This window comes from Silene latifolia, chromosome 9 (assembly GCF_048544455.1).
Source record: "Silene latifolia isolate original U9 population chromosome 9, ASM4854445v1, whole genome shotgun sequence".
Taxonomy (NCBI): domain Eukaryota; kingdom Viridiplantae; phylum Streptophyta; class Magnoliopsida; order Caryophyllales; family Caryophyllaceae; genus Silene; species Silene latifolia.
Genome location: NC_133534.1, coordinates 186,435,051 through 186,446,772, shown reverse-complemented (window position 1 = coordinate 186,446,772; position 11,722 = coordinate 186,435,051).

Genomic DNA, 11,722 nt, shown 5'->3' with positions numbered 1-11,722 from the left:
GGTTACGGGGACGTAACCTTGTTTCTTTTAGGGGGGTAGGAGATGATCGCGAGCAGTTTTTAAGAGTTTTATACCCCTTTTTATATGTTGTGTCGGGATGTTTGTCGGGATGAGTTGGGTTAGTATCATGTTTTATGTTGAATTTTGTTTTGGTTGCTGAGTCGGGAATGTTGTGGGCGTACCTTTGTTTAGTAGTGGTTTGAACTTCGGGGACGAAGTTCCTTTTAAGGAGGGAAGACTGTAATACTCCGTATTTATAAGTCTTGGGGTACTCTATCGAGTAGCCCTTACTCTGTCGAGTAAGGGTAAGTTGCGAAATAAAATAGTTTCTGACCTGTTGGGTACTCGATCGAGTAGCTGGGGCACTCGATCGAGTAAGGGGGTACTCGATCGAGTACCTTGGGTACTCGATCGAGTGTCCGGTTTTACGGGGAGTTTTCTCGGGTTTTGTTAATTATGCGATTAAGGTATTTAAGTTCCGTCGTTATTATTCTAAACCACTTTTACAAAACCTAAATTCCTGTTTAAGAGAGAAAGCAACAAGTTCATCTTCCTAATCGCATTCTTAGCAATTCCCGGAGTTCAGACGGTCAGTTCTTGTCGTTGTTTATATCGTTGGGTTCCTTGCGTCGAGGGTAAGATCTATGTACCCTTTTTATTGTTTTTCCTTTGATTTGGTTAAACCCTAATTTAGAGATTGGGGGTTTTTATGTGTAGTATGTGATTGGTAGCCTTTATGTGTTGTATGATAGGAGGAGGGTTCATAGAAGAGGCTTTTTGACTCGTGAGAGAGAGACCGTCGATTGTGTGCATACCAGGTAGGATTTCCTACTCAGTATTAGTCCCATAATGGGATATTGGTTGATGTATTGTAATTGGTTGTTTGATATAATAGTTGTGTTGTGATTGTGGTTGTGATCGTTGTTGATGGTTCGCGAGGCGTGGCCTCGGCTGAGTGGGGTCACTTGCGGGAGTGGCTTCACGCCCTAGTTTCGCCTTTCGTGGAACCCGCCACAGAAGGGATGTGCACATTAATGGACAGGTTTATCGCTCACTATGTGGAGCGGGGATTTGTGGGTACGGCCGGTCCCCCATCGGCGGGGCTGGTCCAAAGTGGACGATCGAGATTGTGATGATGGGAATTGGTTGGTTGTGTGTGTGTGTGTGACAGTTAAGTCATGTCTTTTATCTTATTGTCGTTATACATATTGATTGTGTGATTAGTACTGACCCCGGTGTTGTTTTGTAAACCTGCGGTGATCCATTCGGGGATGGTGAGCAGATATTGAGCAGGTATTGAGATGAGTACTGGGATAGCTGGGATGCCACGACATGATGATAGGAGTCTTCCGCTGTAGCCTTTAGTTTATTTACATTTCAGATAGAACAGTCAGTTTGAGATCATGTATCGTACTTTTGGTTTGGTTTTGAGGATTGTAACTATTCGCTAAATTATTTATAATAAACGTTGTTTCTTTATTGTTGTTTGATTATCATTGCCTCGGGTAACCGAGATGGTAATGTCTTCATACCTGAGTGGTCCTGGTAAGGCACTTGGAGTATGGGGGTGTTACACCTCATAATCCGAAAACGCAAGAAGCACGGAGTCATCCTCCGTCCCTACCACCTGACTCTCAACGGATACTTTGTCCCCGAGGGAGAGTCCGAACTCTACCACGGCTTTCCGGAGCCAATCTATGACTCTGTGGCGAAGGCTAGATACCCGGAAGTGGAAGTCTTCCAGGACTGCTACTTTATTCCCGACAACATCGAAGCTGCATCAACCAAGTCCAAACCGTCACCATGCCTCGACGGACAAGCTGTCACACTACTCTTTGGGGAAGATAACATCAAACGCCTCTACTATGAGGACATCATCAACATCGCCCTGAAAGACAATCAGTTTGATCCAACCGCCTTGATCTCCGATCACGACCGGAGAAAGCCACCCGTGGCGGAGGAAGACCATCAAGTGGACCGATCGCCAAGGCCGCATTCTCAAGATCACAACCGGAGAAGGCCCTATGTTCAAGGAGGAAAGTGAAGAAGGATCTCGAGTCTGAGTCTGAGTCGGAGTCAGAGTCCGTTATAGCTCCTAACACTCCGGAAGTCCCAGTCAAGGTCCCCTTCCCACTGTTTTATCACAAAGTCGTGGCTGATTCAGAGGCTGAGTCTGCTAAGGTCACCCCCACTCCAATGAAAGGTGACAACCTGGAGCCTATTCCAGGGGCCACTTCTTCTGTCGTGTCGCCTCTGACTGAACACGAGATGTCTGTCCTCTCCGAGCTTTTCGCTCGTGTCAACTTGATGAACGCTAAGTTTGCTTAAGACTCGTCTCATTTTAACTGCAATGCGATTCTGAATGATTATGAGGAATTTGACTTGAATGACTACCCACCTCACTTAGCCAAAGAACTTGACAAACGGGAAACCAGAACCCCCATCATTGAGGAAACCGAGCCTATTAATGTAGGAACCGACAATACACCTCAAGAACTTAGGATAGGGATAACCCTAGACCCCTCGGAAAGACAACAGTTCATTGACCTCCTCCACGAATACAAGGACGTGTTCGCCTGGTCTTACAGAGATATGCCTATGATTGACAGAGAAATTGCAGAGCACCGGATACCCATCAAACCCGGGGCTAAACCTGTGAAACAGAAGCTACGCCGGATGCATCCTGAGTGGGCCTTAAAAATCAAAGAAGAGGTGGACAAACAGTTCAAGGCTGGTTTCATCAAAGTATCTAAATACTCTGGCTGGGTGGCCAACATTGTGCCGGTACCAAAGAAAGACGGGCGAATTCGGGTTTGCGTCGACTTCAGAGATCTGAACAAGGCAAGTCCAAAACACGACTTCCCTTTGCCGCATGTTGACATTCTGGTAGACAACACTGCTGAACATGCTCTCCTATCATTCATGGACGGGTATGCCGGGTACAACCAGATTAAAATGGCTGAGGAAGACATGCACAAAACTGCGTTCACTACACAGTGGGGTACATATTGCTACACGGTCATGCCTTTCGGCCTCATCAACGCCGGAGCGACCTATCAAAGAACCGCTACCACTCTCCTACATGATATGATGCACAAGGAGGTAGAGGTATATGTCGATGACATGATCGTTAAATCAAAAGAACGGGACGGCCACATCAATACCCTCCGGAAATTCTTCGCTCGTCTACGGAAATATAACATGAGACTAAATCCTCAGAAGTGTGCATTCAGGGTCACCTCCGGAAAACTCTTGGGACATGTCGTTAGCAAAAGAGGCATTGAGATTGATCCAACCAAAATCAAAGCCCTTCAACAAATGCCTCGGCCTAAGAACGAGAAGGAGATTCGGGGATTTCTCGGTCGGGTCCAGTACATCAGCCGGTTCATCGCCAAGCTCACTATGATTTGTGAACCGATATTCAAGAAGCTTCGTGCCTCCGATCACACCGATTGGGACGATGACTGTCATAAGGCGTTCGACAGGATAAAGGAAATCCTATCCAAACCTCCCGTCCTCATGCCACCTCAACCGGGGAGTCCTCTATCCCTGTACCTGACTGTTACTGACACAGCCATGGGAGCAATGCTACCACAAATAGTTGGCAACGAGGAGCGACCCATCTACTACATCAGCAAAAAGTTCATTGAGTACGAGACAAGGTATACCCAGCTGGAAAAGACATGCCTTGTCCTAGTATGGTCAACAAAGAAGTTGTGGCATTACATGCTCAGCTACTCGGTCCACATCTACTCCAAGATGGACCCGGTTAAATACATCTTCGAAAAACCCGTACTAAACGGAAGGCTGTCTAGGTGGACACTCATGCTGTCTGAATTCGATCTCAAGTTTGTACCTCTCAAGGTTATCAAGAGAAGAGCAGTCGCAGATTTCCTAGCAGAAAATCCCGTCGACGAGGATCCAATGACCGACACATGGTCACTTCCTGACGAAGACATCCTTTGTGCCGACTCCGACGCATGGGACCTATACTTTGATGGTGCATCTAATCTGAGAGGCTTCAGGGTAGGAATCCTTCTAATATCACCGGAAGGAGAACACGTTCCGATCTCGGTCAAGCTAGACTTCGCCGTCACCAACAATGCCGCTGAATATGAAGCATGTCTCATCGGCCTACAAGCAGCCATCACACTTGGCATCAAGAGACTGAGGGTCCATGGCGATTCCTTACTCATCATCAATCAGGTATCCGGATCATGGAAAATCCGATCTGACAGCTTAGCTCCCTACCGAGCAAAGATCAATCAAGAGGCCGAGTTTTTCGACCAAGTCGACTACTTCCACTTGCCGCGAGAGGAAAATCAATTTGCTGATGCCCTGGCAAAACTTGCCGCGCTCGTCAACATACCTGACGACATAACATTGATGCCCCTATGTGTCGAGAGACGGAGCGAGCCAGCTCAGATTTGTGCCATTATCGACGACGAGGAAAACCATGAACAACCTTGGTACCAAGCTATCCTCAATTACAAAACTAAAAACGAATTCCCTCCCAACTCTGATCAAAGAGGACAAAGAGCCATCTGTTTACTTGCATCACAATTCGTGATAAACCAAAATCAACTCTACAAAAGAACACCCCAAGGAATTCTCCTCCTTTGCATTGACCATCACAAAGCCAACAAAGTCATGGGAGAGGTCCACGACGGAGAATGCGGCCCTCACATGAGTGCAATGATGCTTACATGAAAATCATGCGGCTATGTTACTACTGGACAACCATGGAAGCCGATTGTCGTAACTACGTCAAACATTGCCACAATTGCCAAATCTTCGCCAACATACATCACATACCACCATCCGTTTTATACACCATGACGTCACCCTGGCCTTTCTCAACCTGGGGCATCGACATCATCGGGAAAGTCAACCCGATAGGCACCAAGGGTCATTGCTTCGTCCTCGTCGCCATCGACTACTTTACCAAATGGGTAGAAGCACAGTCATATGCAGTCTTGACCGCCAAAAAAGTGGCCAAGTTCATTCAAAACAACATCATCTGCCGATATGGGGTACCCCATGAAATCATCAGCGATCAAGGCTCTCACTTCCGGGCGGAAACTCAAGCTTTGCTGGACAAATACAAGATCAAACGACATCGATCATCCCCCTACCGTCCCCAAACCAACGGAGCGGTGGAGGCCGCGAACAAAACTCTTGTCACCATTATCAAGAAAATGCAAGACAACTACCGCGATTGGCCGAGCAAACTCCCATTCGCACTCTGGGGATACCGAACCTCCATTCGAACACCGACAGGTGCCACACCCTTTTACCTAGCATACGGTATGGAGGCGGTTCAACCGGTGGAGTTAGAGGTCCCATCTCTACGCATTCTATTGGAGAGTCAAGTCCCTGTGGCGGAATGGACCCGTCGAAGGTACGAACAACTCACTCTTCTAGACGAGCGGCGACTCAGCGCCTTGCACAACGTCCAGCTATACCAACGACGTATACAACTGGCATTCAACAAGAAGGTCAAACCCCGAAACATCCGAGAGGGGGACTTGGTCCTCAAGTCAGTCCGAGCACCATTACCCGTCGATCCGAGGGGAAAATTCAAACCCAACTGGACCGGGCCATACCTGGTCAAGAAAATACTTTCGGGAGGCGCAGTGAGACTGAGTGACCTAGATGGGGAGGACTTTACAAACCCGACCAACCTAGACCAACTCAAGAAATACTACCCGTGAACCCTATCAACCAACAACCTAGCCTAGTTTTGCAACTAGCACCAACCTCAACCCTTTTCAAGTCAAGTTCCTCAATATGTTCTGATTTGAAATTGCAAGTTTTATCGAGTCTAAGCTGCGGCACCTTGCCCGTTTCGAATGTCCTTTGATCCGTCAAAGGCAACGTCCATTTGCACTACAAAAACAAACCTCTGAACTACGAGCATGGTTTGATTTCACCTCTTCAGGTGAATACGTAGGCAGTCCCTCTTATGCTTGAGGGATACAACCACAAAACCCAATTCAAATTCACAAAACATTTCGAACTACGATCATGGTTTGATTTCACCTCTTCAGGTGGATACGTAGGCAGTCCTTTCTTACACAAGAAGGATACAACCATTCCCACAATCAAAAAACATCCCCATTAAAAAAGAGAAAAGGGAAAACCATTCCCTTTCCCCACAAAAATACAAAAATGAGCCTTTCTCCCGTTCCACAAAATACCACTTTCCCAAGTGCAAATGTTTAGGACGATTCAAATCGAATTGCCTTTACCAAATGGATGGAAGAAACAAGCGTTCACAACTTTCCAACACGAGCAATCCTCTTATTTAATTAATAATGGGAGGGATTACAATTTCAACAACAAATAAAGCTCGACGAGTTTACAACTTGTCAAAGCTAAGGTGTCCACTAACACACCTCACATAGTAAAACTAGCACAAAAACGCACAATAACTAGCTAGTACGACATAATAAAAACTCACAACAATAATACAACATAATAATAAAACGGGAAATGGAGGTCTTCACTCTTCCATTCTACCCTTGCCTTTTCCCTCGGGGTACATCTTCCCCTTGTTCTTCTTGGCCCGCCTAGCATGGACTTCCTCCTCGGAACGGATCCTAAACGGATCTAAGACGGCGACGGCCTCCGGTCTAGCACAAGACCCCGTATTTGACCCAAGACGAGCCAATGCACGGCCCACCATACTCTTGGGGCCAGAACTCCTCCTCTTCGGTGGTCTCATCACATCGGGAGTAGCTCCATCAACATACTCTTCAAAGAAGGCACGATTGGCCTTGCCAACCTCTCCGTACTTCAAATCGACGACCTCGTCCTTACTAAATTTGGATATCTCTTCCAAGGACGGAGCACGTGACCATTTGACATAAGCGGGAGTCACCCATGTTGTGGCAACGGGGTTTGGTACCTCCCAAAGTGGACGAGTGGCCCACCACCTTTCAAAGAACTCCACGAGCTCGGAGTTCCGGAAAACATTCTCTTGGACAAGAGTATCTTGAGCGGGCACCTTTTGTTGACGCCCCATTTGCCTCATGAGCCTTTCGGGATAAATGAAGGAGACAACTTTCAAGCCCACCACCATCAAAGAACGAGGACTAGCACCCGAAGCGGGCAACCCCGTGAAGGACCTCAAGTGCCACCACGGCACCACCCAACGGATATGAGGACCACCCTCCTCCGCCAGTCTTGCGGCCCAATAGGACTCGGTGGAAGCAAAACTATCCGGGTACAACTTCTTCCTCATAGTAAGGTGACGGAAGGAGTAAGAAGAAGGATTAACCTGAGGCTCTACATACCTTAGCCTCTCCAATAGCCACACTTGGAGGATCCTTGGCGATCCAAAAGAGGGAGCTTCTCCACAAGAGCCTTCCTTGTCCAAAGCTTGGATAATCTCTCCAAGCACCAACCATGATGGATCTCTACCATGCTCCATTTGCTCAATCACATGGATAAGGGTCATGCTACCATGGCATCTCGGCCCCTCCTTCTTCAAGACATCAACAAAGAGGTACACATGGACAAGGCAAAATGCAAGATCCCTTCTCCTGGCCACCTCCGAGACATTAGCATCTAACCGATTCGAGAAGATGTTAATAAGAGCCAACATATCCACACCATGTGGAGCAAGAAGAAAGTTGACTTGGCTTGTTGATAAACCCAACATGGAACGGAATTTCTCCTTGTAGCACAACCGAGTCGGAGGAAGCACCGGAGCACAACCCGGCACCAATGACTCCAACTTCTTCGGCAAGAGGACAAATCTCGCCCTTCGGGAAAACGAAAACATGATGTTTCGAATCCCAAAACCGAGAACATGCTTCAAGAAACGAAGGTTGCACCTTGACTTGACGAAGCACCAACAATTGACCAACTCCCATGCAATCGAGTTGATACTTCTCGGGAGGCGACAAATCCCGGCACCATTGTCGCAATGCGTTCTCCAAAGCATCCATGAAATATTTTTGTGGAAGAAGAGGAGGTTTTGTAGAAATGTTTTTGTGTTTCGGATGATGAAACAATGAAGCGCAAACGTCCCTATTTATACAAAATGATCAGCGCACTTTTCAGAAAAATGGGAGAGCCAGCTTCCATCGTCGGGCTGCTCGCGCCTCTTTGAGGCTTCTCCAGGATTCCCGCTGTTGACTTGTCTCTTTCAACATATGTTTTCTCCTGACACCTCAAACCTCCCGCCAGGAACCTCGCGCCTCTTCGGGATGATCCGGGAAATTTTGAGTTTCTTCACACTCACATTTCCTTGTTTTCGCGTTTTACGAAATCCGACACGGTTTCCATGGCGCAGCTTTAAACATACGGGTTTTTCTTTCTTTTTTTTTTAAGGGGGGAAGGGCTAGTCGCCCCGATCCGCGACGGATCGTTTCCATGTCAGTCGAAATTCCGAAAATTTTTTCGCTTTTTCACAAATCAAAATCGAAAATTGATAACATGACATCAATTTTCCTCCAAAATTTAAGCACTCACAAATTCGAGTCTTGACCTCAAAAGCCAAATGTACTCGCAAAAATCATTTCCGAAATTCTTTCCTGACGGTTTGAGTTTGAATTTTTCGAGTCAATTTTCAAAAATTTCGATGCAATTTAATTCACGACACGAGTTAATTGCTCAAATTTTCAAATCAATTCCTTTTGAATTCCAAACGTGACGATTTTGTCACGGAATCTTCAAAATTCGTTTCAAAATTTCAATTTTAACTTCAAGTCATCTTGGTTAATTTTGATTTTCAAATGCTTTACGTGTTTTCAATCAAATGCTTCTACGTGTTTACGTTTATGCGTATGTGCTATCTGTTGCCTGTTTTCTACACTAACGATGCAGGAACTGGTGCAAAACAAAAGGAGAGTCGACAGCCAACAACGCTCCTCCGAAACACAACACAAAAAAAAGCCAAAATCACAAAACAAACCACAGTCCAAAAACACATATATACAAACTGCCTCACGCAAAATGTAAATATGTACAGGCAAGAGTCCAAGACACGGACGAGCTACAACAACTACTCGACGTCTCCCGTCGGACCAGTCCTGGTCTCACTAGGAGTCGCCGCCAACGCAGACACCACCACCAGCTCAGACTCCCTCTCCGGGGAACTCTCCAACATCTCACGCTCCATCTCAACGTGAAGCTCCTCCGCTGCAGCCAACTGAGCCTTAAGAGAGGCAATCTCCGCAGCTCGTCCTCGTGACGCCTCAACTCCTGGTCTCGACGGGTAATCCCCAACCCCTGGGCCTCGATCATCGACCTGGCTGCCTCCAACTCAGCACGGACCCGAGCAAGCTCCACCGGATCCGCTGTGCCCTGCCAAACACAATAACAGATCCTCAAGATCTAAAAACATGAAATACAACACCAAATATACAAAAACAACACACAAAACGTACCTGAGAAAGCCGAGCCTCCCTCGTAGCCAGGTCACCAGCAAACGCTCTCCAGCGGTTAGCCATCCGCCACAAGTTCTGGCGACTAACAGTCGTCACCTACAAAACAAAAATGTCCTTCAATACAAGGCAAAGTATAATTGGAGAAAGTGTTCAAGTCAGGAACTCACCCTCGAACAGTCAACCTCCACTCCATGCCAAGATCGGCCACCTCGGCCACCGCGGGCTCCGTGGTAGCGCAATCGAAGCTCCTCGCCACTCGGCCCCGAAAAGTGGTCTCCGTCGAGAAAGTCAAATGAGTCCTCATCGGGGTCGACTCCCTGCCATTTGGATCCACATCAAAAATGACAAACCCTCCTGCCAAGGGAGCCAATGAAAACAAAGAAAAGAGGGAAACATACCTCGATCGGGTACCAAGCAAGCCTCGACAACCGGAAGGTGTCGTAGTCGGCGTCCGCAAAGAATAGCCTCCTCACCTCCTCGACCGTGAAGGTGCTCCTCAACCTCATCAGGAGTCGACTCCTGGAACAACACCCCAGGCGGGTCAACCGGCACGACGAAAGTCTCGGTAAAGCACTGGCGAACTAGGCGCTCGCCCAAGTACCAAACCGGCTCAATCGCCGTCTCCAAGTACAGGCGCAGGGAGCTGCGAGGTCGCAAACGCTCCGTGACAGTAGCCGGCACACCCGTGTAGTGCTCCCAAGGCCGCCCAACAAACTGCACTCGAAACAAAGCTACTCAGCTAACTGGGGGCTTCCTAAGCTACCTAATCATCCAATCTCTAGCTACTGCTATAAAGGAGAAGGGAAAGCAGAAACTTACATTAGCAACCCGAAGCTTGTTCACGCGACGCCTGCAGTCCTCGTAAGTCGACTTAGTCGACTTCTTCCGACCAACCGTCCAACCCCTCACAGCAGGGTAAGCCGAGGGAATACCGTCTGTAGGCCCCGGATGCAGAGGAGTGAAGTAAGCATACAACCAAGCCTGTAATCAGACACAGCAAACACAAATTAGCCAATTTCTCAAAAAATTGCCAAAGACAAAATCAAAATCAAGATCAAAAAACTACCACAAAAAAAACGCTCGTACCTCAAAGATGAGGCCGGGACCAACCAGAGCAGGAGCACTGCCCGTTCCCACTGTCTCCGGACGCACCGCCGCGTGCAAGTACCGGGTAAAACTCGCCAAAGTCGGCGTAACCCAGTCAAACCGACCCAAAGCGTCAAGGTCGGCAAGAAGAGGAAGCACCTTGGTCGACAAGCGCTCGCCCTTGTCGCCAAAGTACGTGGCACCTAAGAAGTACCACAACCACAGCCGCGCCTCCTTCGCCTCAGCCTCAACCTCTGCCTCCGGGCTCGCCAACGGCACCGGAACAACACCTGTCACCCTCTCAGTGAAGTGGTCCTTCACGTAGGAACTCACAATCAGGTACGGAGTGACGTCGGAAGGCTCCGGCAAAGCAGTACCAATCAAAGCAGTGACCGCAGGAGAGGACACTCTCTCCGGAGTCGCGGTAAACGCAATGGGCAGCTCACCACAGGGAAGGCCGGACACCATGGCAAAGTCCTCTAGAGTCACGCCGACCTCCCCAAACTCCATGTGGAACGACGACGTCGTATCCCAGTACCGGTCCAACATGGCGCGGACCAAATTATCCTTATACCCATTTGATATTTACACAAAATACCATTACATACCCCACCTACCAACCCACAATTAAACGCACAATTACATACCCCACCTATTTTTTCCCTCTTTACCCTTACTTTTTCCACCTTTTCTTAAATACTCCATTTTTCCCTACGTTACCTTTGGTGTGGTACGGAGGGAGTATAAGTTAATATGTTTATATAATGATTCTTATTTCTTTAATTTTACAATTTTAGAACATTAAGAATATTAAGTAAATAATATAATATAAATATCAATACAATGTTCTCCAAAATTGAACAAATTAAAATTGATAGAATAAGGGCTTAAAAATTGATAGCTATAAAAATTTAGGAGTAGTTACATCAATCTTAAATAATTTTTTAAGCATACAATTACCAGATTTACTTATTTTCTAATTCTAAAAAAAATTACCATTTGATTTTCATGAAGTATAACTATTACAAAAAAAATATAAAAAATAATATAATATTTTTTTTTTATGAATAATGAAAAATTAAAAAAAAAACTAAAAAGATTACTTTAAACGCTATAAGGAAAAATAATGAATTTTATCACTACCGCTAGAAAAATAAAACTAAAGGAGATAGAGTATAAAATATCCATATATTTTGATTAACATTTTTTAAATACTATCTATATCTATATATATACAT